At 44.0% G+C, this 23347-nt stretch overlaps 7 pseudogenes; all 7 read left to right on the top strand.

Annotated features, from left to right (window-relative positions):
- The first annotated feature begins 1048 nt into the window (after positions 1-1048).
- On the top strand, positions 1049-1166 carry LOC145407951 (5S ribosomal RNA; annotated as a pseudogene).
- Positions 1167-4607: 3441 nt separating this feature from the next.
- On the top strand, positions 4608-4725 carry LOC145407950 (5S ribosomal RNA; annotated as a pseudogene).
- A 3441-nt stretch (positions 4726-8166) lies between these two features.
- Positions 8167-8284, top strand: LOC145407947 (5S ribosomal RNA; annotated as a pseudogene).
- A 3440-nt stretch (positions 8285-11724) lies between these two features.
- LOC145407946 (5S ribosomal RNA) lies at positions 11725-11842 on the top strand (annotated as a pseudogene).
- Positions 11843-15282: 3440 nt separating this feature from the next.
- On the top strand, positions 15283-15400 carry LOC145407945 (5S ribosomal RNA; annotated as a pseudogene).
- A 3441-nt stretch (positions 15401-18841) lies between these two features.
- Positions 18842-18959, top strand: LOC145407944 (5S ribosomal RNA; annotated as a pseudogene).
- A 3436-nt stretch (positions 18960-22395) lies between these two features.
- LOC145407943 (5S ribosomal RNA) lies at positions 22396-22513 on the top strand (annotated as a pseudogene).
- Positions 22514-23347: the final 834 nt, after the last annotated feature.

The raw sequence follows: 23347 nt of genomic DNA, 5'->3' as shown, positions 1-23347 counted from the left end.
GTGGACTTCCGTCTCCCGCACCTTGGCCTTTGGTGCTGGGAGCCATTATATATCCACTGTAAAACCGGGTGGCTCCCAAGGCGCTATATTTTTAAGCACCAACTTGTCACAGTCACTGGGGTCCACACCAAGCTCCTGAGTTAGTAAGTGGAGGCGAACGGCAAGTGGCCAACACACCTTCCGCATAAGGTGGTGGTATTGACGGAGGGGGTACAGGCCACATTGCCGATATTACTTTTCCTATATGTTCGTATGCCATACGATAAGAACAGGTGGTCACGGCGAATACGGAGGGGAGGCACATTCACCTCCACTTCCATACGAGCTACACGGGTACACCGGACTGCTCCAAGACACATTCGCAAACATTTATTCTGTAGCACATCCAATCCTTTCAGCGTGGCATCGGATGCCAAGCCATACACCTGTACACCATAGTCTAGCTTCGATCGAATAAGTGACTTATACACCATTAATAAAGATTTTCTGTCGGCACCCCAGGTAGTACCCGCTAGGTAGGCTACTGAGGACATTTAACGGTTTCTCACAACGAGCAAGCAAAGTATTAAAGTGAAGTTTAAAATTCATTCTACGATCAAAATGTATTCCTAAAAACTTTACAGAATTTTGAAAAGGTACTGCCTGATTATCCAAAGTTAAGCACAAATTAGGTACGTTACGATTAGTGAAGACTACAGCGGCACACTTACGGACGGAAAACTTAAATCCCCACTGCAAGGCCCATTGGTGGACGGAGTCAAGGGCTGCTTGAATCAGCCCAGCCGAAAATTGTGCATTACGGGAAGAGTGCCATATTGCACAATTGTCAGCATAGAGCGAGTATTTAAGATTCCTCAGGATGGGAGCTGATGACAGAATATCATTGATCATAATACTAAATAAAGAAGGACTAAGCACACTTCACTGCAGCACCCCGTTTTCCTGGATAAATATATCCGATGTTACGTTATGGGGCAATTTGACAGACGAAGTCCTGTCCCTCAAGAAATTTGAAATAAAAATAGGCAAATTTCCTCTTAAACCATAAGCATAGAGCTTACCACGTTGAGTACACCGCTTCCCGTCCGATCAGCGAAGTTAAGCAACGTTGGGTCTGGTTAGTACTTGGATGGGTGACCGCCTGGGAACACCAGATGCTGTTGGCATCCCTATGTGTCAGGTGGGGTTGGTGGAGGATTAGTGCCCCTCCCTGTAAAACAATTAACTCTAAGCCGTTGGCCACCCCGTTTGGGATATATGGCGTCTGGCAATGAATGAATGAATAGAGCTTCATTAGTATACCGTGTCGCCATGTCATGTCATAGGCTTTATGGATGTCCAAGAACACCCCTATCATGAATTCTTTATTGGCAAATGCCTCTGCAATACAATGCTCCAAATTCATTAAATGATCTAGTGAACTTCTGTATTTACGGAAGCCACGTTGTTGATCATTTAACAAATTCTTCGACTCTTAAACAAAAAGAAGCTTATTGTTTACCATACGTTCCATGATCTTACATAGACAAGAAGTCAACACAATAGGACGAAATGAAGTGGGATTCATAAGACGACCAGCCTCTTTGGGTATAGGTATGACGTGCGCAAAGTGCCATGAGTTTGGGAACATTCGAGACGCCCAAAACTCATTGTACAATGCTAACATCTTAATCAGGTTGTCCTGATTAAGATGCTGGATCATACCGTACGTGATGGTGTCTGGTCCAGGGCCCGGATGCACAAACGGCCTTAAGGCTACACATGGCCTTAAGTCGGGTAGTTTAAGGCCGTAGGTCGCTAAGGCCCATGCACGAAGCACGTACAGGAGGGTAAGCCTCGGTAAGGCCGCCTCAGCCGCTGAGGCTGGGTCGGAGCAGCCTTACTGTATTGAGACCCGTAAATAAAGTAACTCCGATTTGATATTCTCTATAGCACAAACCGGACCAAACTTGTTATTGTTTATCTCGGTACGGAGTTGATGGTTGCCTGTGAACTAGATCGTGCTTTGAGAAGGGAATGGAGGTTTCCTGGATCCACTGAACCCCCATAACACAAATGATGAACATGCATTGAGACAATATTGCCTCCCCAGGAGCAAATTCCTTCTTTTAACAGAACTTGAGCCTCATACTGGGAGTGTCACGCTACACTCCCATGCCATTCTTGCCTACGCAACAATTTTTGGCAACCCAGGGGAATTTTCAGTGTTGTTGGAGAGTGGTATTCATCAGTCAACAAGTATATCCAAAGTGATATCACGTGTGACAGATGCTTTAAACAGGAACTGACAGAAAAATTAAGATGCTCAGTGCTTTGCTGAGAAGAACAGAGACTAGAGGGTTTTCACAGAATAAATAATTTTTCTAAAGTGCTTGGGTCCCCCATGAGAAGGGAGGGAAAGAACACATCCCCAGTATCCCTGCTTTTAAAGGGCAACTAAGGAGGAACCTATTTGTCTTCAGTCCTTCATTCCTAACTGTCCTCTTCTGTCTTCTGTCCTACCCCCTTTTCTTGATGTTTGCATGTTTCTTATGGTCTTTATTTTCCCTCTACGTCTGTTTTGCCATGCAGCCATATTATGGGTTGGTGATAATTCTTCATTGTTAACTTCCTAAAGTGCTTGGAGCAATGGATTGAACTCTCATACCAATTAAGGCCCCAGATCACAAAGAACATGTATTTGTCAGTTGTAATGGGTTCCATTCACTGGACGTGCAAGTTGTGACAGCAACAAAATGATAATGAGCTGTAAATACAGATATCCTGGCAATAATCACGCTGCCTATATCTGGGCTAATTCTATCCTCCACCAGAGATGTGAACCAAGGTGTCTATGGTGACAGTTTTCTGCTAGGTAACTGTGGTTGCTGATTACTTTGTGTGAAGTTAGACAATGGTTAGGTAAAACATGGCAAACATAATAAGTTCCCGTTCATATTGCTGTTTTGTTTCTTTACTCCTAAACCCTTCCATCTTACTAATGTTTTAAAGGTTGAGTGGGTGTAATGCTGGAGTGCTTTTCATTGCACCCTACATTGTTTTCAATTAATTACTGGTACTTCACTTGCTTATCCTTGACTGTTGTGTTAATGTTACCGGCATTCTGTGAAAATAAGGTATTGTATAGATCGCCCAGGTATTCGACAGAATGTCTTGCATTTTTTGGCAAGGTATGAAATAAGCTTATTTCATTGCCGTAGATGCGACAATGACCAGGCACCCAGATCAGCGTGAATGACTTGTTGCATAAATGGAACTTATTAACGATGCGGCCCTGGATCTCGTGAGAGTCCGTAGTACAAGATCAATTGCCTGAATGGCTGATTTTGAATCTGAAAATATGACAAATGAGTCATGCCTAGAATTGAGAGCATAGTCTATGGCTTTGTCAGTAGCAAAAAGTTCGGAGGTAAATACAGATGTATAAGTCGGCAACCGATACCTAAGTGCACATTCAGTCAACCACACACTTGCACCCACACATTCACTCGACTTGGAGCCGCCGGTGTACAATTGATGGGACCCCAAGTGACGCATGATGATGTTACGAAACAAGTGGTGGACTTCCGTCTCCCGCACCTTGGCCTTTGGTGCTGGGAGCCATTATATATCCACTGTAAAACCGGGTGGCTCCCAAGGCGCTATATTTTTAAGCACCAACTTGTCACAGTCACTGGGGTCCACACCAAGCTCCTGAGTTAGTAAGTGGAGGCGAACGGCAAGTGGCCAACACACCTTCCGCATAAGGTGGTGGTATTGACGGAGGGGGTACAGGCCACATTGCCGATATTACTTTTCCTATATGTTCGTATGCCATACGATAAGAACAGGTGGTCACGGCGAATACGGAGGGGAGGCACATTCACCTCCACTTCCATACGAGCTACACGGGTACACCGGACTGCTCCAAGACACATTCGCAAACATTTATTCTGTAGCACATCCAATCCTTTCAGCGTGGCATCGGATGCCAAGCCATACACCTGTACACCATAGTCTAGCTTCGATCGAATAAGTGACTTATACACCATTAATAAAGATTTTCTGTCGGCACCCCAGGTAGTACCCGCTAGGTAGGCTACTTGAGGACATTTAACGGTTTCTCACAACGAGCAAGCAAAGTATTAAAGTGAAGTTTAAAATTCATTCTACGATCAAAATGTATTCCTAAAAACTTTACAGAATTTTGAAAAGGTACTGCCTGATTATCCAAAGTTAAGCACAAATTAGGTACGTTACGATTAGTGAAGACTACAGCGGCACACTTACGGACGGAAAACTTAAATCCCCACTGCAAGGCCCATTGGTGGACGGAGTCAAGGGCTGCTTGAATCAGCCCAGCCGAAAATTGTGCATTACGGGAAGAGTGCCATATTGCACAATTGTCAGCATAGAGCGAGTATTTAAGATTCCTCAGGATGGGAGCTGATGACAGAATATCATTGATCATAATACTAAATAAAGAAGGACTAAGCACACTTCACTGCAGCACCCCGTTTTCCTGGATAAATATATCCGATGTTACGTTATGGGGCAATTTGACAGACGAAGTCCTGTCCCTCAAGAAATTTGAAATAAAAATAGGCAAATTTCCTCTTAAACCATAAGCATAGAGCTTACCACGTTGAGTACACCGCTTCCCGTCCGATCAGCGAAGTTAAGCAACGTTGGGTCTGGTTAGTACTTGGATGGGTGACCGCCTGGGAACACCAGATGCTGTTGGCATCCCTATGTGTCAGGTGGGGTTGGTGGAGGATTAGTGCCCCTCCCTGTAAAACAATTAACTCTAAGCCGTTGGCCACCCCGTTTGGGATATATGGCGTCTGGCAATGAATGAATGAATAGAGCTTCATTAGTATACCGTGTCGCCATGTCATGTCATAGGCTTTATGGATGTCCAAGAACACCCCTATCATGAATTCTTTATTGGCAAATGCCTCTGCAATACAATGCTCCAAATTCATTAAATGATCTAGTGAACTTCTGTATTTACGGAAGCCACGTTGTTGATCATTTAACAAATTCTTCGACTCTTAAACAAAAAGAAGCTTATTGTTTACCATACGTTCCATGATCTTACATAGACAAGAAGTCAACACAATAGGACGAAATGAAGTGGGATTCATAAGACGACCAGCCTCTTTGGGTATAGGTATGACGTGCGCAAAGTGCCATGAGTTTGGGAACATTCGAGACGCCCAAAACTCATTGTACAATGCTAACATCTTAATCAGGTTGTCCTGATTAAGATGCTGGATCATACCGTACGTGATGGTGTCTGGTCCAGGGCCCGGATGCACAAACGGCCTTAAGGCTACACATGGCCTTAAGTCGGGTAGTTTAAGGCCGTAGGTCGCTAAGGCCCATGCACGAAGCACGTACAGGAGGGTAAGCCTCGGTAAGGCCGCCTCAGCCGCTGAGGCTGGGTCGGAGCAGCCTTACTGTATTGAGACCCGTAAATAAAGTAACTCCGATTTGATATTCTCTATAGCACAAACCGGACCAAACTTGTTATTGTTTATCTCGGTACGGAGTTGATGGTTGCCTGTGAACTAGATCGTGCTTTGAGAAGGGAATGGAGGTTTCCTGGATCCACTGAACCCCCATAACACAAATGATGAACATGCATTGAGACAATATTGCCTCCCCAGGAGCAAATTCCTTCTTTTAACAGAACTTGAGCCTCATACTGGGAGTGTCACGCTACACTCCCATGCCATTCTTGCCTACGCAACAATTTTTGGCAACCCAGGGGAATTTTCAGTGTTGTTGGAGAGTGGTATTCATCAGTCAACAAGTATATCCAAAGTGATATCACGTGTGACAGATGCTTTAAACAGGAACTGACAGAAAAATTAAGATGCTCAGTGCTTTGCTGAGAAGAACAGAGACTAGAGGGTTTTCACAGAATAAATAATTTTTCTAAAGTGCTTGGGTCCCCCATGAGAAGGGAGGGAAAGAACACATCCCCAGTATCCCTGCTTTTAAAGGGCAACTAAGGAGGAACCTATTTGTCTTCAGTCCTTCATTCCTAACTGTCCTCTTCTGTCTTCTGTCCTACCCCCTTTTCTTGATGTTTGCATGTTTCTTATGGTCTTTATTTTCCCTCTACGTCTGTTTTGCCATGCAGCCATATTATGGGTTGGTGATAATTCTTCATTGTTAACTTCCTAAAGTGCTTGGAGCAATGGATTGAACTCTCATACCAATTAAGGCCCCAGATCACAAAGAACATGTATTTGTCAGTTGTAATGGGTTCCATTCACTGGACGTGCAAGTTGTGACAGCAACAAAATGATAATGAGCTGTAAATACAGATATCCTGGCAATAATCACGCTGCCTATATCTGGGCTAATTCTATCCTCCACCAGAGATGTGAACCAAGGTGTCTATGGTGACAGTTTTCTGCTAGGTAACTGTGGTTGCTGATTACTTTGTGTGAAGTTAGACAATGGTTAGGTAAAACATGGCAAACATAATAAGTTCCCGTTCATATTGCTGTTTTGTTTCTTTACTCCTAAACCCTTCCATCTTACTAATGTTTTAAAGGTTGAGTGGGTGTAATGCTGGAGTGCTTTTCATTGCACCCTACATTGTTTTCAATTAATTACTGGTACTTCACTTGCTTATCCTTGACTGTTGTGTTAATGTTACCGGCATTCTGTGAAAATAAGGTATTGTATAGATCGCCCAGGTATTCGACAGAATGTCTTGCATTTTTTGGCAAGGTATGAAATAAGCTTATTTCATTGCCGTAGATGCGACAATGACCAGGCACCCAGATCAGCGTGAATGACTTGTTGCATAAATGGAACTTATTAACGATGCGGCCCTGGATCTCGTGAGAGTCCGTAGTACAAGATCAATTGCCTGAATGGCTGATTTTGAATCTGAAAATATGACAAATGAGTCATGCCTAGAATTGAGAGCATAGTCTATGGCTTTGTCAGTAGCAAAAAGTTCGGAGGTAAATACAGATGTATAAGTCGGCAACCGATACCTAAGTGCACATTCAGTCAACCACACACTTGCACCCACACATTCACTCGACTTGGAGCCGCCGGTGTACAATTGATGGGACCCCAAGTGACGCATGATGATGTTACGAAACAAGTGGTGGACTTCCGTCTCCCGCACCTTGGCCTTTGGTGCTGGGAGCCATTATATATCCACTGTAAAACCGGGTGGCTCCCAAGGCGCTATATTTTTAAGCACCAACTTGTCACAGTCACTGGGGTCCACACCAAGCTCCTGAGTTAGTAAGTGGAGGCGAACGGCAAGTGGCCAACACACCTTCCGCATAAGGTGGTGGTATTGACGGAGGGGGTACAGGCCACATTGCCGATATTACTTTTCCTATATGTTCGTATGCCATACGATAAGAACAGGTGGTCACGGCGAATACGGAGGGGAGGCACATTCACCTCCACTTCCATACGAGCTACACGGGTACACCGGACTGCTCCAAGACACATTCGCAAACATTTATTCTGTAGCACATCCAATCCTTTCAGCGTGGCATCGGATGCCAAGCCATACACCTGTACACCATAGTCTAGCTTCGATCGAATAAGTGACTTATACACCATTAATAAAGATTTTCTGTCGGCACCCCAGGTAGTACCCGCTAGGTAGGCTACTTGAGGACATTTAACGGTTTCTCACAACGAGCAAGCAAAGTATTAAAGTGAAGTTTAAAATTCATTCTACGATCAAAATGTATTCCTAAAAACTTTACAGAATTTTGAAAAGGTACTGCCTGATTATCCAAAGTTAAGCACAAATTAGGTACGTTACGATTAGTGAAGACTACAGCGGCACACTTACGGACGGAAAACTTAAATCCCCACTGCAAGGCCCATTGGTGGACGGAGTCAAGGGCTGCTTGAATCAGCCCAGCCGAAAATTGTGCATTACGGGAAGAGTGCCATATTGCACAATTGTCAGCATAGAGCGAGTATTTAAGATTCCTCAGGATGGGAGCTGATGACAGAATATCATTGATCATAATACTAAATAAAGAAGGACTAAGCACACTTCACTGCAGCACCCCGTTTTCCTGGATAAATATATCCGATGTTACGTTATGGGGCAATTTGACAGACGAAGTCCTGTCCCTCAAGAAATTTGAAATAAAAATAGGCAAATTTCCTCTTAAACCATAAGCATAGAGCTTACCACGTTGAGTACACCGCTTCCCGTCCGATCAGCGAAGTTAAGCAACGTTGGGTCTGGTTAGTACTTGGATGGGTGACCGCCTGGGAACACCAGATGCTGTTGGCATCCCTATGTGTCAGGTGGGGTTGGTGGAGGATTAGTGCCCCTCCCTGTAAAACAATTAACTCTAAGCCGTTGGCCACCCCGTTTGGGATATATGGCGTCTGGCAATGAATGAATGAATAGAGCTTCATTAGTATACCGTGTCGCCATGTCATGTCATAGGCTTTATGGATGTCCAAGAACACCCCTATCATGAATTCTTTATTGGCAAATGCCTCTGCAATACAATGCTCCAAATTCATTAAATGATCTAGTGAACTTCTGTATTTACGGAAGCCACGTTGTTGATCATTTAACAAATTCTTCGACTCTTAAACAAAAAGAAGCTTATTGTTTACCATACGTTCCATGATCTTACATAGACAAGAAGTCAACACAATAGGACGAAATGAAGTGGGATTCATAAGACGACCAGCCTCTTTGGGTATAGGTATGACGTGCGCAAAGTGCCATGAGTTTGGGAACATTCGAGACGCCCAAAACTCATTGTACAATGCTAACATCTTAATCAGGTTGTCCTGATTAAGATGCTGGATCATACCGTACGTGATGGTGTCTGGTCCAGGGCCCGGATGCACAAACGGCCTTAAGGCTACACATGGCCTTAAGTCGGGTAGTTTAAGGCCGTAGGTCGCTAAGGCCCATGCACGAAGCACGTACAGGAGGGTAAGCCTCGGTAAGGCCGCCTCAGCCGCTGAGGCTGGGTCGGAGCAGCCTTACTGTATTGAGACCCGTAAATAAAGTAACTCCGATTTGATATTCTCTATAGCACAAACCGGACCAAACTTGTTATTGTTTATCTCGGTACGGAGTTGATGGTTGCCTGTGAACTAGATCGTGCTTTGAGAAGGGAATGGAGGTTTCCTGGATCCACTGAACCCCCATAACACAAATGATGAACATGCATTGAGACAATATTGCCTCCCCAGGAGCAAATTCCTTCTTTTAACAGAACTTGAGCCTCATACTGGGAGTGTCACGCTACACTCCCATGCCATTCTTGCCTACGCAACAATTTTTGGCAACCCAGGGGAATTTTCAGTGTTGTTGGAGAGTGGTATTCATCAGTCAACAAGTATATCCAAAGTGATATCACGTGTGACAGATGCTTTAAACAGGAACTGACAGAAAAATTAAGATGCTCAGTGCTTTGCTGAGAAGAACAGAGACTAGAGGGTTTTCACAGAATAAATAATTTTTCTAAAGTGCTTGGGTCCCCCATGAGAAGGGAGGGAAAGAACACATCCCCAGTATCCCTGCTTTTAAAGGGCAACTAAGGAGGAACCTATTTGTCTTCAGTCCTTCATTCCTAACTGTCCTCTTCTGTCTTCTGTCCTACCCCCTTTTCTTGATGTTTGCATGTTTCTTATGGTCTTTATTTTCCCTCTACGTCTGTTTTGCCATGCAGCCATATTATGGGTTGGTGATAATTCTTCATTGTTAACTTCCTAAAGTGCTTGGAGCAATGGATTGAACTCTCATACCAATTAAGGCCCCAGATCACAAAGAACATGTATTTGTCAGTTGTAATGGGTTCCATTCACTGGACGTGCAAGTTGTGACAGCAACAAAATGATAATGAGCTGTAAATACAGATATCCTGGCAATAATCACGCTGCCTATATCTGGGCTAATTCTATCCTCCACCAGAGATGTGAACCAAGGTGTCTATGGTGACAGTTTTCTGCTAGGTAACTGTGGTTGCTGATTACTTTGTGTGAAGTTAGACAATGGTTAGGTAAAACATGGCAAACATAATAAGTTCCCGTTCATATTGCTGTTTTGTTTCTTTACTCCTAAACCCTTCCATCTTACTAATGTTTTAAAGGTTGAGTGGGTGTAATGCTGGAGTGCTTTTCATTGCACCCTACATTGTTTTCAATTAATTACTGGTACTTCACTTGCTTATCCTTGACTGTTGTGTTAATGTTACCGGCATTCTGTGAAAATAAGGTATTGTATAGATCGCCCAGGTATTCGACAGAATGTCTTGCATTTTTTGGCAAGGTATGAAATAAGCTTATTTCATTGCCGTAGATGCGACAATGACCAGGCACCCAGATCAGCGTGAATGACTTGTTGCATAAATGGAACTTATTAACGATGCGGCCCTGGATCTCGTGAGAGTCCGTAGTACAAGATCAATTGCCTGAATGGCTGATTTTGAATCTGAAAATATGACAAATGAGTCATGCCTAGAATTGAGAGCATAGTCTATGGCTTTGTCAGTAGCAAAAAGTTCGGAGGTAAATACAGATGTATAAGTCGGCAACCGATACCTAAGTGCACATTCAGTCAACCACACACTTGCACCCACACATTCACTCGACTTGGAGCCGCCGGTGTACAATTGATGGGACCCCAAGTGACGCATGATGATGTTACGAAACAAGTGGTGGACTTCCGTCTCCCGCACCTTGGCCTTTGGTGCTGGGAGCCATTATATATCCACTGTAAAACCGGGTGGCTCCCAAGGCGCTATATTTTTAAGCACCAACTTGTCACAGTCACTGGGGTCCACACCAAGCTCCTGAGTTAGTAAGTGGAGGCGAACGGCAAGTGGCCAACACACCTTCCGCATAAGGTGGTGGTATTGACGGAGGGGGTACAGGCCACATTGCCGATATTACTTTTCCTATATGTTCGTATGCCATACGATAAGAACAGGTGGTCACGGCGAATACGGAGGGAGGCACATTCACCTCCACTTCCATACGAGCTACACGGGTACACCGGACTGCTCCAAGACACATTCGCAAACATTTATTCTGTAGCACATCCAATCCTTTCAGCGTGGCATCGGATGCCAAGCCATACACCTGTACACCATAGTCTAGCTTCGATCGAATAAGTGACTTATACACCATTAATAAAGATTTTCTGTCGGCACCCCAGGTAGTACCCGCTAGGTAGGCTACTTGAGGACATTTAACGGTTTCTCACAACGAGCAAGCAAAGTATTAAAGTGAAGTTTAAAATTCATTCTACGATCAAAATGTATTCCTAAAAACTTTACAGAATTTTGAAAAGGTACTGCCTGATTATCCAAAGTTAAGCACAAATTAGGTACGTTACGATTAGTGAAGACTACAGCGGCACACTTACGGACGGAAAACTTAAATCCCCACTGCAAGGCCCATTGGTGGACGGAGTCAAGGGCTGCTTGAATCAGCCCAGCCGAAAATTGTGCATTACGGGAAGAGTGCCATATTGCACAATTGTCAGCATAGAGCGAGTATTTAAGATTCCTCAGGATGGGAGCTGATGACAGAATATCATTGATCATAATACTAAATAAAGAAGGACTAAGCACACTTCACTGCAGCACCCCGTTTTCCTGGATAAATATATCCGATGTTACGTTATGGGGCAATTTGACAGACGAAGTCCTGTCCCTCAAGAAATTTGAAATAAAAATAGGCAAATTTCCTCTTAAACCATAAGCATAGAGCTTACCACGTTGAGTACACCGCTTCCCGTCCGATCAGCGAAGTTAAGCAACGTTGGGTCTGGTTAGTACTTGGATGGGTGACCGCCTGGGAACACCAGATGCTGTTGGCATCCCTATGTGTCAGGTGGGGTTGGTGGAGGATTAGTGCCCCTCCCTGTAAAACAATTAACTCTAAGCCGTTGGCCACCCCGTTTGGGATATATGGCGTCTGGCAATGAATGAATGAATAGAGCTTCATTAGTATACCGTGTCGCCATGTCATGTCATAGGCTTTATGGATGTCCAAGAACACCCCTATCATGAATTCTTTATTGGCAAATGCCTCTGCAATACAATGCTCCAAATTCATTAAATGATCTAGTGAACTTCTGTATTTACGGAAGCCACGTTGTTGATCATTTAACAAATTCTTCGACTCTTAAACAAAAAGAAGCTTATTGTTTACCATACGTTCCATGATCTTACATAGACAAGAAGTCAACACAATAGGACGAAATGAAGTGGGATTCATAAGACGACCAGCCTCTTTGGGTATAGGTATGACGTGCGCAAAGTGCCATGAGTTTGGGAACATTCGAGACGCCCAAAACTCATTGTACAATGCTAACATCTTAATCAGGTTGTCCTGATTAAGATGCTGGATCATACCGTACGTGATGGTGTCTGGTCCAGGGCCCGGATGCACAAACGGCCTTAAGGCTACACATGGCCTTAAGTCGGGTAGTTTAAGGCCGTAGGTCGCTAAGGCCCATGCACGAAGCACGTACAGGAGGGTAAGCCTCGGTAAGGCCGCCTCAGCCGCTGAGGCTGGGTCGGAGCAGCCTTACTGTATTGAGACCCGTAAATAAAGTAACTCCGATTTGATATTCTCTATAGCACAAACCGGACCAAACTTGTTATTGTTTATCTCGGTACGGAGTTGATGGTTGCCTGTGAACTAGATCGTGCTTTGAGAAGGGAATGGAGGTTTCCTGGATCCACTGAACCCCCATAACACAAATGATGAACATGCATTGAGACAATATTGCCTCCCCAGGAGCAAATTCCTTCTTTTAACAGAACTTGAGCCTCATACTGGGAGTGTCACGCTACACTCCCATGCCATTCTTGCCTACGCAACAATTTTTGGCAACCCAGGGGAATTTTCAGTGTTGTTGGAGAGTGGTATTCATCAGTCAACAAGTATATCCAAAGTGATATCACGTGTGACAGATGCTTTAAACAGGAACTGACAGAAAAATTAAGATGCTCAGTGCTTTGCTGAGAAGAACAGAGACTAGAGGGTTTTCACAGAATAAATAATTTTTCTAAAGTGCTTGGGTCCCCCATGAGAAGGGAGGGAAAGAACACATCCCCAGTATCCCTGCTTTTAAAGGGCAACTAAGGAGGAACCTATTTGTCTTCAGTCCTTCATTCCTAACTGTCCTCTTCTGTCTTCTGTCCTACCCCTTTTCTTGATGTTTGCATGTTTCTTATGGTCTTTATTTTCCCTCTACGTCTGTTTTGCCATGCAGCCATATTATGGGTTGGTGATAATTCTTCATTGTTAACTTCCTAAAGTGCTTGGAGCAATGGATTGAACTCTCATACCAATTAAGGCCCCAGATCACAAAGAACATGTATTTGTCAGTTGTAATGGGTTCCATTCACTGGACGTGCAAGTTGTGACAGCAACAAAATGATAATGAGCTGTAAATACAGATATCCTGGCAATAATCACGCTGCCTATATCTGGGCTAATTCTATCCTCCACCAGAGATGTGAACCAAGGTGTCTATGGTGACAGTTTTCTGCTAGGTAACTGTGGTTGCTGATTACTTTGTGTGAAGTTAGACAATGGTTAGGTAAAACATGGCAAACATAATAAGTTCCCGTTCATATTGCTGTTTTGTTTCTTTACTCCTAAACCCTTCCATCTTACTAATGTTTTAAAGGTTGAGTGGGTGTAATGCTGGAGTGCTTTTCATTGCACCCTACATTGTTTTCAATTAATTACTGGTACTTCACTTGCTTATCCTTGACTGTTGTGTTAATGTTACCGGCATTCTGTGAAAATAAGGTATTGTATAGATCGCCCAGGTATTCGACAGAATGTCTTGCATTTTTTGGCAAGGTATGAAATAAGCTTATTTCATTGCCGTAGATGCGACAATGACCAGGCACCCAGATCAGCGTGAATGACTTGTTGCATAAATGGAACTTATTAACGATGCGGCCCTGGATCTCGTGAGAGTCCGTAGTACAAGATCAATTGCCTGAATGGCTGATTTTGAATCTGAAAATATGACAAATGAGTCATGCCTAGAATTGAGAGCATAGTCTATGGCTTTGTCAGTAGCAAAAAGTTCGGAGGTAAATACAGATGTATAAGTCGGCAACCGATACCTAAGTGCACATTCAGTCAACCACACACTTGCACCCACACATTCACTCGACTTGGAGCCGCCGGTGTACAATTGATGGGACCCCAAGTGACGCATGATGATGTTACGAAACAAGTGGTGGACTTCCGTCTCCCGCACCTTGGCCTTTGGTGCTGGGAGCCATTATATATCCACTGTAAAACCGGGTGGCTCCCAAGGCGCTATATTTTTAAGCACCAACTTGTCACAGTCACTGGGGTCCACACCAAGCTCCTGAGTTAGTAAGTGGAGGCGAACGGCAAGTGGCCAACACACCTTCCGCATAAGGTGGTGGTATTGACGGAGGGGGTACAGGCCACATTGCCGATATTACTTTTCCTATATGTTCGTATGCCATACGATAAGAACAGGTGGTCACGGCGAATACGGAGGGGAGGCACATTCACCTCCACTTCCATACGAGCTACACGGGTACACCGGACTGCTCCAAGACACATTCGCAAACATTTATTCTGTAGCACATCCAATCCTTTCAGCGTGGCATCGGATGCCAAGCCATACACCTGTACACCATAGTCTAGCTTCGATCGAATAAGTGACTTATACACCATTAATAAAGATTTTCTGTCGGCACCCCAGGTAGTACCCGCTAGGTAGGCTACTTGAGGACATTTAACGGTTTCTCACAACGAGCAAGCAAAGTATTAAAGTGAAGTTTAAAATTCATTCTACGATCAAAATGTATTCCTAAAAACTTTACAGAATTTTGAAAAGGTACTGCCTGATTATCCAAAGTTAAGCACAAATTAGGTACGTTACGATTAGTGAAGACTACAGCGGCACACTTACGGACGGAAAACTTAAATCCCCACTGCAAGGCCCATTGGTGGACGGAGTCAAGGGCTGCTTGAATCAGCCCAGCCGAAAATTGTGCATTACGGGAAGAGTGCCATATTGCACAATTGTCAGCATAGAGCGAGTATTTAAGATTCCTCAGGATGGGAGCTGATGACAGAATATCATTGATCATAATACTAAATAAAGAAGGACTAAGCACACTTCACTGCAGCACCCCGTTTTCCTGGATAAATATATCCGATGTTACGTTATGGGGCAATTTGACAGACGAAGTCCTGTCCCTCAAGAAATTTGAAATAAAAATAGGCAAATTTCCTCTTAAACCATAAGCATAGAGCTTACCACGTTGAGTACACCGCTTCCCGTCCGATCAGCGAAGTTAAGCAACGTTGGGTCTGGTTAGTACTTGGATGGGTGACCGCCTGGGAACACCAGATGCTGTTGGCATCCCTATGTGTCAGGTGGGGTTGGTGGAGGATTAGTGCCCCTCCCTGTAAAACAATTAACTCTAAGCCGTTGGCCACCCCGTTTGGGATATATGGCGTCTGGCAATGAATGAATGAATAGAGCTTCATTAGTATACCGTGTCGCCATGTCATGTCATAGGCTTTATGGATGTCCAAGAACACCCCTATCATGAATTCTTTATTGGCAAATGCCTCTGCAATACAATGCTCCAAATTCATTAAATGATCTAGTGAACTTCTGTATTTACGGAAGCCACGTTGTTGATCATTTAACAAATTCTTCGACTCTTAAACAAAAAGAAGCTTATTGTTTACCATACGTTCCATGATCTTACATAGACAAGAAGTCAACACAATAGGACGAAATGAAGTGGGATTCATAAGACGACCAGCCTCTTTGGGTATAGGTATGACGTGCGCAAAGTGCCATGAGTTTGGGAACATTCGAGACGCCCAAAACTCATTGTACAATGCTAACATCTTAATCAGGTTGTCCTGATTAAGATGCTGGATCATACCGTACGTGATGGTGTCTGGTCCAGGGCCCGGATGCACAAACGGCCTTAAGGCTACACATGGCCTTAAGTCGGGTAGTTTAAGGCCGTAGGTCGCTAAGGCCCATGCACGAAGCACGTACAGGAGGGTAAGCCTCGGTAAGGCCGCCTCAGCCGCTGAGGCTGGGTCGGAGCAGCCTTACTGTATTGAGACCCGTAAATAAAGTAACTCCGATTTGATATTCTCTATAGCACAAACCGGACCAAACTTGTTATTGTTTATCTCGGTACGGAGTTGATGGTTGCCTGTGAACTAGATCGTGCTTTGAGAAGGGAATGGAGGTTTCCTGGATCCACTGAACCCCCATAACACAAATGATGAACATGCATTGAGACAATATTGCCTCCCCAGGAGCAAATTCCTTCTTTTAACAGAACTTGAGCCTCATACTGGGAGTGTCACGCTACACTCCCATGCCATTCTTGCCTACGCAACAATTTTTGGCAACCCAGGGGAATTTTCAGTGTTGTTGGAGAGTGGTATTCATCAGTCAACAAGTATATCCAAAGTGATATCACGTGTGACAGATGCTTTAAACAGGAACTGACAGAAAAATTAAGATGCTCAGTGCTTTGCTGAGAAGAACAGAGACTAGAGGGTTTTCACAGAATAAATAATTTTTCTAAAGTGCTTGGGTCCCCCATGAGAAGGGAGGGAAAGAACACATCCCCAGTATCCCTGCTTTTAAAGGGCAACTAAGGAGGAACCTATTTGTCTTCAGTCCTTCATTCCTAACTGTCCTCTTCTGTCTTCTGTCCTACCCCCTTTTCTTGATGTTTGCATGTTTCTTATGGTCTTTATTTTCCCTCTACGTCTGTTTTGCCATGCAGCCATATTATGGGTTGGTGATAATTCTTCATTGTTAACTTCCTAAAGTGCTTGGAGCAATGGATTGAACTCTCATACCAATTAAGGCCCCAGATCACAAAGAACATGTATTTGTCAGTTGTAATGGGTTCCATTCACTGGACGTGCAAGTTGTGACAGCAACAAAATGATAATGAGCTGTAAATACAGATATCCTGGCAATAATCACGCTGCCTATATCTGGGCTAATTCTATCCTCCACCAGAGATGTGAACCAAGGTGTCTATGGTGACAGTTTTCTGCTAGGTAACTGTGGTTGCTGATTACTTTGTGTGAAGTTAGACAATGGTTAGGTAAAACATGGCAAACATAATAAGTTCCCGTTCATATTGCTGTTTTGTTTCTTTACTCCTAAACCCTTCCATCTTACTAATGTTTTAAAGGTTGAGTGGGTGTAATGCTGGAGTGCTTTTCATTGCACCCTACATTGTTTTCAATTAATTACTGGTACTTCACTTGCTTATCCTTGACTGTTGTGTTAATGTTACCGGCATTCTGTGAAAATAAGGTATTGTATAGATCGCCCAGGTATTCGACAGAATGTCTTGCATTTTTTGGCAAGGTATGAAATAAGCTTATTTCATTGCCGTAGATGCGACAATGACCAGGCACCCAGATCAGCGTGAATGACTTGTTGCATAAATGGAACTTATTAACGATGCGGCCCTGGATCTCGTGAGAGTCCGTAGTACAAGATCAATTGCCTGAATGGCTGATTTTGAATCTGAAAATATGACAAATGAGTCATGCCTAGAATTGAGAGCATAGTCTATGGCTTTGTCAGTAGCAAAAAGTTCGGAGGTAAATACAGATGTATAAGTCGGCAACCGATACCTAAGTGCACATTCAGTCAACCACACACTTGCACCCACACATTCACTCGACTTGGAGCCGCCGGTGTACAATTGATGGGACCCCAAGTGACGCATGATGATGTTACGAAACAAGTGGTGGACTTCCGTCTCCCGCACCTTGGCCTTTGGTGCTGGGAGCCATTATATATCCACTGTAAAACCGGGTGGCTCCCAAGGCGCTATATTTTTAAGCACCAACTTGTCACAGTCACTGGGGTCCACACCAAGCTCCTGAGTTAGTAAGTGGAGGCGAACGGCAAGTGGCCAACACACCTTCCGCATAAGGTGGTGGTATTGACGGAGGGGGTACAGGCCACATTGCCGATATTACTTTTCCTATATGTTCGTATGCCATACGATAAGAACAGGTGGTCACGGCGAATACGGAGGGGAGGCACATTCACCTCCACTTCCATACGAGCTACACGGGTACACCGGACTGCTCCAAGACACATTCGCAAACATTTATTCTGTAGCACATCCAATCCTTTCAGCGTGGCATCGGATGCCAAGCCATACACCTGTACACCATAGTCTAGCTTCGATCGAATAAGTGACTTATACACCATTAATAAAGATTTTCTGTCGGCACCCCAGGTAGTACCCGCTAGGTAGGCTACTTGAGGACATTTAACGGTTTCTCACAACGAGCAAGCAAAGTATTAAAGTGAAGTTTAAAATTCATTCTACGATCAAAATGTATTCCTAAAAACTTTACAGAATTTTGAAAAGGTACTGCCTGATTATCCAAAGTTAAGCACAAATTAGGTACGTTACGATTAGTGAAGACTACAGCGGCACACTTACGGACGGAAAACTTAAATCCCCACTGCAAGGCCCATTGGTGGACGGAGTCAAGGGCTGCTTGAATCAGCCCAGCCGAAAATTGTGCATTACGGGAAGAGTGCCATATTGCACAATTGTCAGCATAGAGCGAGTATTTAAGATTCCTCAGGATGGGAGCTGATGACAGAATATCATTGATCATAATACTAAATAAAGAAGGACTAAGCACACTTCACTGCAGCACCCCGTTTTCCTGGATAAATATATCCGATGTTACGTTATGGGGCAATTTGACAGACGAAGTCCTGTCCCTCAAGAAATTTGAAATAAAAATAGGCAAATTTCCTCTTAAACCATAAGCATAGAGCTTACCACGTTGAGTACACCGCTTCCCGTCCGATCAGCGAAGTTAAGCAACGTTGGGTCTGGTTAGTACTTGGATGGGTGACCGCCTGGGAACACCAGATGCTGTTGGCATCCCTATGTGTCAGGTGGGGTTGGTGGAGGATTAGTGCCCCTCCCTGTAAAACAATTAACTCTAAGCCGTTGGCCACCCCGTTTGGGATATATGGCGTCTGGCAATGAATGAATGAATAGAGCTTCATTAGTATACCGTGTCGCCATGTCATGTCATAGGCTTTATGGATGTCCAAGAACACCCCTATCATGAATTCTTTATTGGCAAATGCCTCTGCAATACAATGCTCCAAATTCATTAAATGATCTAGTGAACTTCTGTATTTACGGAAGCCACGTTGTTGATCATTTAACAAATTCTTCGACTCTTAAACAAAAAGAAGCTTATTGTTTACCATACGTTCCATGATCTTACATAGACAAGAAGTCAACACAATAGGACGAAATGAAGTGGGATTCATAAGACGACCAGCCTCTTTGGGTATAGGTATGACGTGCGCAAAGTGCCATGAGTTTGGGAACATTCGAGACGCCCAAAACTCATTGTACAATGCTAACATCTTAATCAGGTTGTCCTGATTAAGATGCTGGATCATACCGTACGTGATGGTGTCTGGTCCAGGGCCCGGATGCACAAACGGCCTTAAGGCTACACATGGCCTTAAGTCGGGTAGTTTAAGGCCGTAGGTCGCTAAGGCCCATGCACGAAGCACGTACAGGAGGGTAAGCCTCGGTAAGGCCGCCTCAGCCGCTGAGGCTGGGTCGGAGCAGCCTTACTGTATTGAGACCCGTAAATAAAGTAACTCCGATTTGATATTCTCTATAGCACAAACCGGACCAAACTTGTTATTGTTTATCTCGGTACGGAGTTGATGGTTGCCTGTGAACTAGATCGTGCTTTGAGAAGGGAATGGAGGTTTCCTGGATCCACTGAACCCCCATAACACAAATGATGAACATGCATTGAGACAATATTGCCTCCCCAGGAGCAAATTCCTTCTTTTAACAGAACTTGAGCCTCATACTGGGAGTGTCACGCTACACTCCCATGCCATTCTTGCCTACGCAACAATTTTTGGCAACCCAGGGGAATTTTCAGTGTTGTTGGAGAGTGGTATTCATCAGTCAACAAGTATATCCAAAGTGATATCACGTGTGACAGATGCTTTAAACAGGAACTGACAGAAAAATTAAGATGCTCAGTGCTTTGCTGAGAAGAACAGAGACTAGAGGGTTTTCACAGAATAAATAATTTTTCTAAAGTGCTTGGGTCCCCCATGAGAAGGGAGGGAAAGAACACATCCCCAGTATCCCTGCTTTTAAAGGGCAACTAAGGAGGAACCTATTTGTCTTCAGTCCTTCATTCCTAACTGTCCTCTTCTGTCTTCTGTCCTACCCCCTTTTCTTGATGTTTGCATGTTTCTTATGGTCTTTATTTTCCCTCTACGTCTGTTTTGCCATGCAGCCATATTATGGGTTGGTGATAATTCTTCATTGTTAACTTCCTAAAGTGCTTGGAGCAATGGATTGAACTCTCATACCAATTAAGGCCCCAGATCACAAAGAACATGTATTTGTCAGTTGTAATGGGTTCCATTCACTGGACGTGCAAGTTGTGACAGCAACAAAATGATAATGAGCTGTAAATACAGATATCCTGGCAATAATCACGCTGCCTATATCTGGGCTAATTCTATCCTCCACCAGAGATGTGAACCAAGGTGTCTATGGTGACAGTTTTCTGCTAGGTAACTGTGGTTGCTGATTACTTTGTGTGAAGTTAGACAATGGTTAGGTAAAACATGGCAAACATAATAAGTTCCCGTTCATATTGCTGTTTTGTTTCTTTACTCCTAAACCCTTCCATCTTACTAATGTTTTAAAGGTTGAGTGGGTGTAATGCTGGAGTGCTTTTCATTGCACCCTACATTGTTTTCAATTAATTACTGGTACTTCACTTGCTTATCCTTGACTGTTGTGTTAATGTTACCGGCATTCTGTGAAAATAAGGTATTGTATAGATCGCCCAGGTATTCGACAGAATGTCTTGCATTTTTTGGCAAGGTATGAAATAAGCTTATTTCATTGCCGTAGATGCGACAATGACCAGGCACCCAGATCAGCGTGAATGACTTGTTGCATAAATGGAACTTATTAACGATGCGGCCCTGGATCTCGTGAGAGTCCGTAGTACAAGATCAATTGCCTGAATGGCTGATTTTGAATCTGAAAATATGACAAATGAGTCATGCCTAGAATTGAGAGCATAGTCTATGGCTTTGTCAGTAGCAAAAAGTTCGGAGGTAAATACAGATGTATAAGTCGGCAACCGATACCTAAGTGCACATTCAGTCAACCACACACTTGCACCCACACATTCACTCGACTTGGAGCCGCCGGTGTACAATTGATGGGACCCCAAGTGACGCATGATGATGTTACGAAACAAGTGGTGGACTTCCGTCTCCCGCACCTTGGCCTTTGGTGCTGGGAGCCATTATATATCCACTGTAAAACCGGGTGGCTCCCAAGGCGCTATATTTTTAAGCACCAACTTGTCACAGTCACTGGGGTCCACACCAAGCTCCTGAGTTAGTAAGTGGAGGCGAACGGCAAGTGGCCAACACACCTTCCGCATAAGGTGGTGGTATTGACGGAGGGGGTACAGGCCACATTGCCGATATTACTTTTCCTATATGTTCGTATGCCATACGATAAGAACAGGTGGTCACGGCGAATACGGAGGGGAGGCACATTCACCTCCACTTCCATACGAGCTACACGGGTACACCGGACTGCTCCAAGACACATTCGCAAACATTTATTCTGTAGCACATCCAATCCTTTCAGCGTGGCATCGGATGCCAAGCCATACACCTGTACACCATAGTCTAGCTTCGATCGAATAAGTGACTTATACACCATTAATAAAGATTTTCTGTCGGCACCCCAGGTAGTACCCGCTAGGTACTTGAGGACATTTAACGGTTTCTCACAACGAGCAAGCAAAGTATTAAAGTGAAGTTTAAAATTCATTCTACGATCAAAATGTATTCCTAAAAACTTTACAGAATTTTGAAAAGGTACTGCCTGATTATCCAAAGTTAAGCACAAATTAGGTACGTTACGATTAGTGAAGACTACAGCGGCACACTTACGGACGGAAAACTTAAATCCCCACTGCAAGGCCCATTGGTGGACGGAGTCAAGGGCTGCTTGAATCAGCCCAGCCGAAAATTGTGCATTACGGGAAGAGTGCCATATTGCACAATTGTCAGCATAGAGCGAGTATTTAAGATTCCTCAGGATGGGAGCTGATGACAGAATATCATTGATCATAATACTAAATAAAGAAGGACTAAGCACACTTCACTGCAGCACCCCGTTTTCCTGGATAAATATATCCGATGTTACGTTATGGGGCAATTTGACAGACGAAGTCCTGTCCCTCAAGAAATTTGAAATAAAAATAGGCAAATTTCCTCTTAAACCATAAGCATAGAGCTTACCACGTTGAGTACACCGCTTCCCGTCCGATCAGCGAAGTTAAGCAACGTTGGGTCTGGTTAGTACTTGGATGGGTGACCGCCTGGGAACACCAGATGCTGTTGGCATCCCTATGTGTCAGGTGGGGTTGGTGGAGGATTAGTGCCCCTCCCTGTAAAACAATTAACTCTAAGCCGTTGGCCACCCCGTTTGGGATATATGGCGTCTGGCAATGAATGAATGAATAGAGCTTCATTAGTATACCGTGTCGCCATGTCATGTCATAGGCTTTATGGATGTCCAAGAACACCCCTATCATGAATTCTTTATTGGCAAATGCCTCTGCAATACAATGCTCCAAATTCATTAAATGATCTAGTGAACTTCTGTATTTACGGAAGCCACGTTGTTGATCATTTAACAAATTCTTCGACTCTTAAACAAAAAGAAGCTTATTGTTTACCATACGTTCCATGATCTTACATAGACAAGAAGTCAACACAATAGGACGAAATGAAGTGGGATTCATAAGACGACCAGCCTCTTTGGGTATAGGTATGACGTGCGCAAAGTGCCATGAGTTTGGGAACATTCGAGACGCCCAAAACTCATTGTACAATGCTAACATCTTAATCAGGTTGTCCTGATTAAGATGCTGGATCATACCGTACGTGATGGTGTCTGGTCCAGGGCCCGGATGCACAAACGGCCTTAAGGCTACACATGGCCTTAAGTCGGGTAGTTTAAGGCCGTAGGTCGCTAAGGCCCATGCACGAAGCACGTACAGGAGGGTAAGCCTCGGTAAGGCCGCCTCAGCCGCTGAGGCTGGGTCGGAGCAGCCTTACTGTATTGAGACCCGTAAATAAAGTAACTCCGATTTGATATTCTCTATAGCACAAACCGGACCAAACTTGTTATTGTTTATCTCGGTACGGAGTTGATGGTTGCCTGTGAACTAGATC

The sequence above is a fragment of the Coenobita brevimanus genome, chromosome 74 (genome assembly GCF_032717465.1).
Source record: "Coenobita brevimanus isolate Jiangsu-jjx chromosome 74, ASM3271746v2, whole genome shotgun sequence".
Classification (NCBI taxonomy): domain Eukaryota; kingdom Metazoa; phylum Arthropoda; class Malacostraca; order Decapoda; family Coenobitidae; genus Coenobita; species Coenobita brevimanus.
The sequence above is the reverse complement of the archived record's forward strand: the minus strand, read 5'-3'. Positions and strand labels throughout refer to the sequence as shown.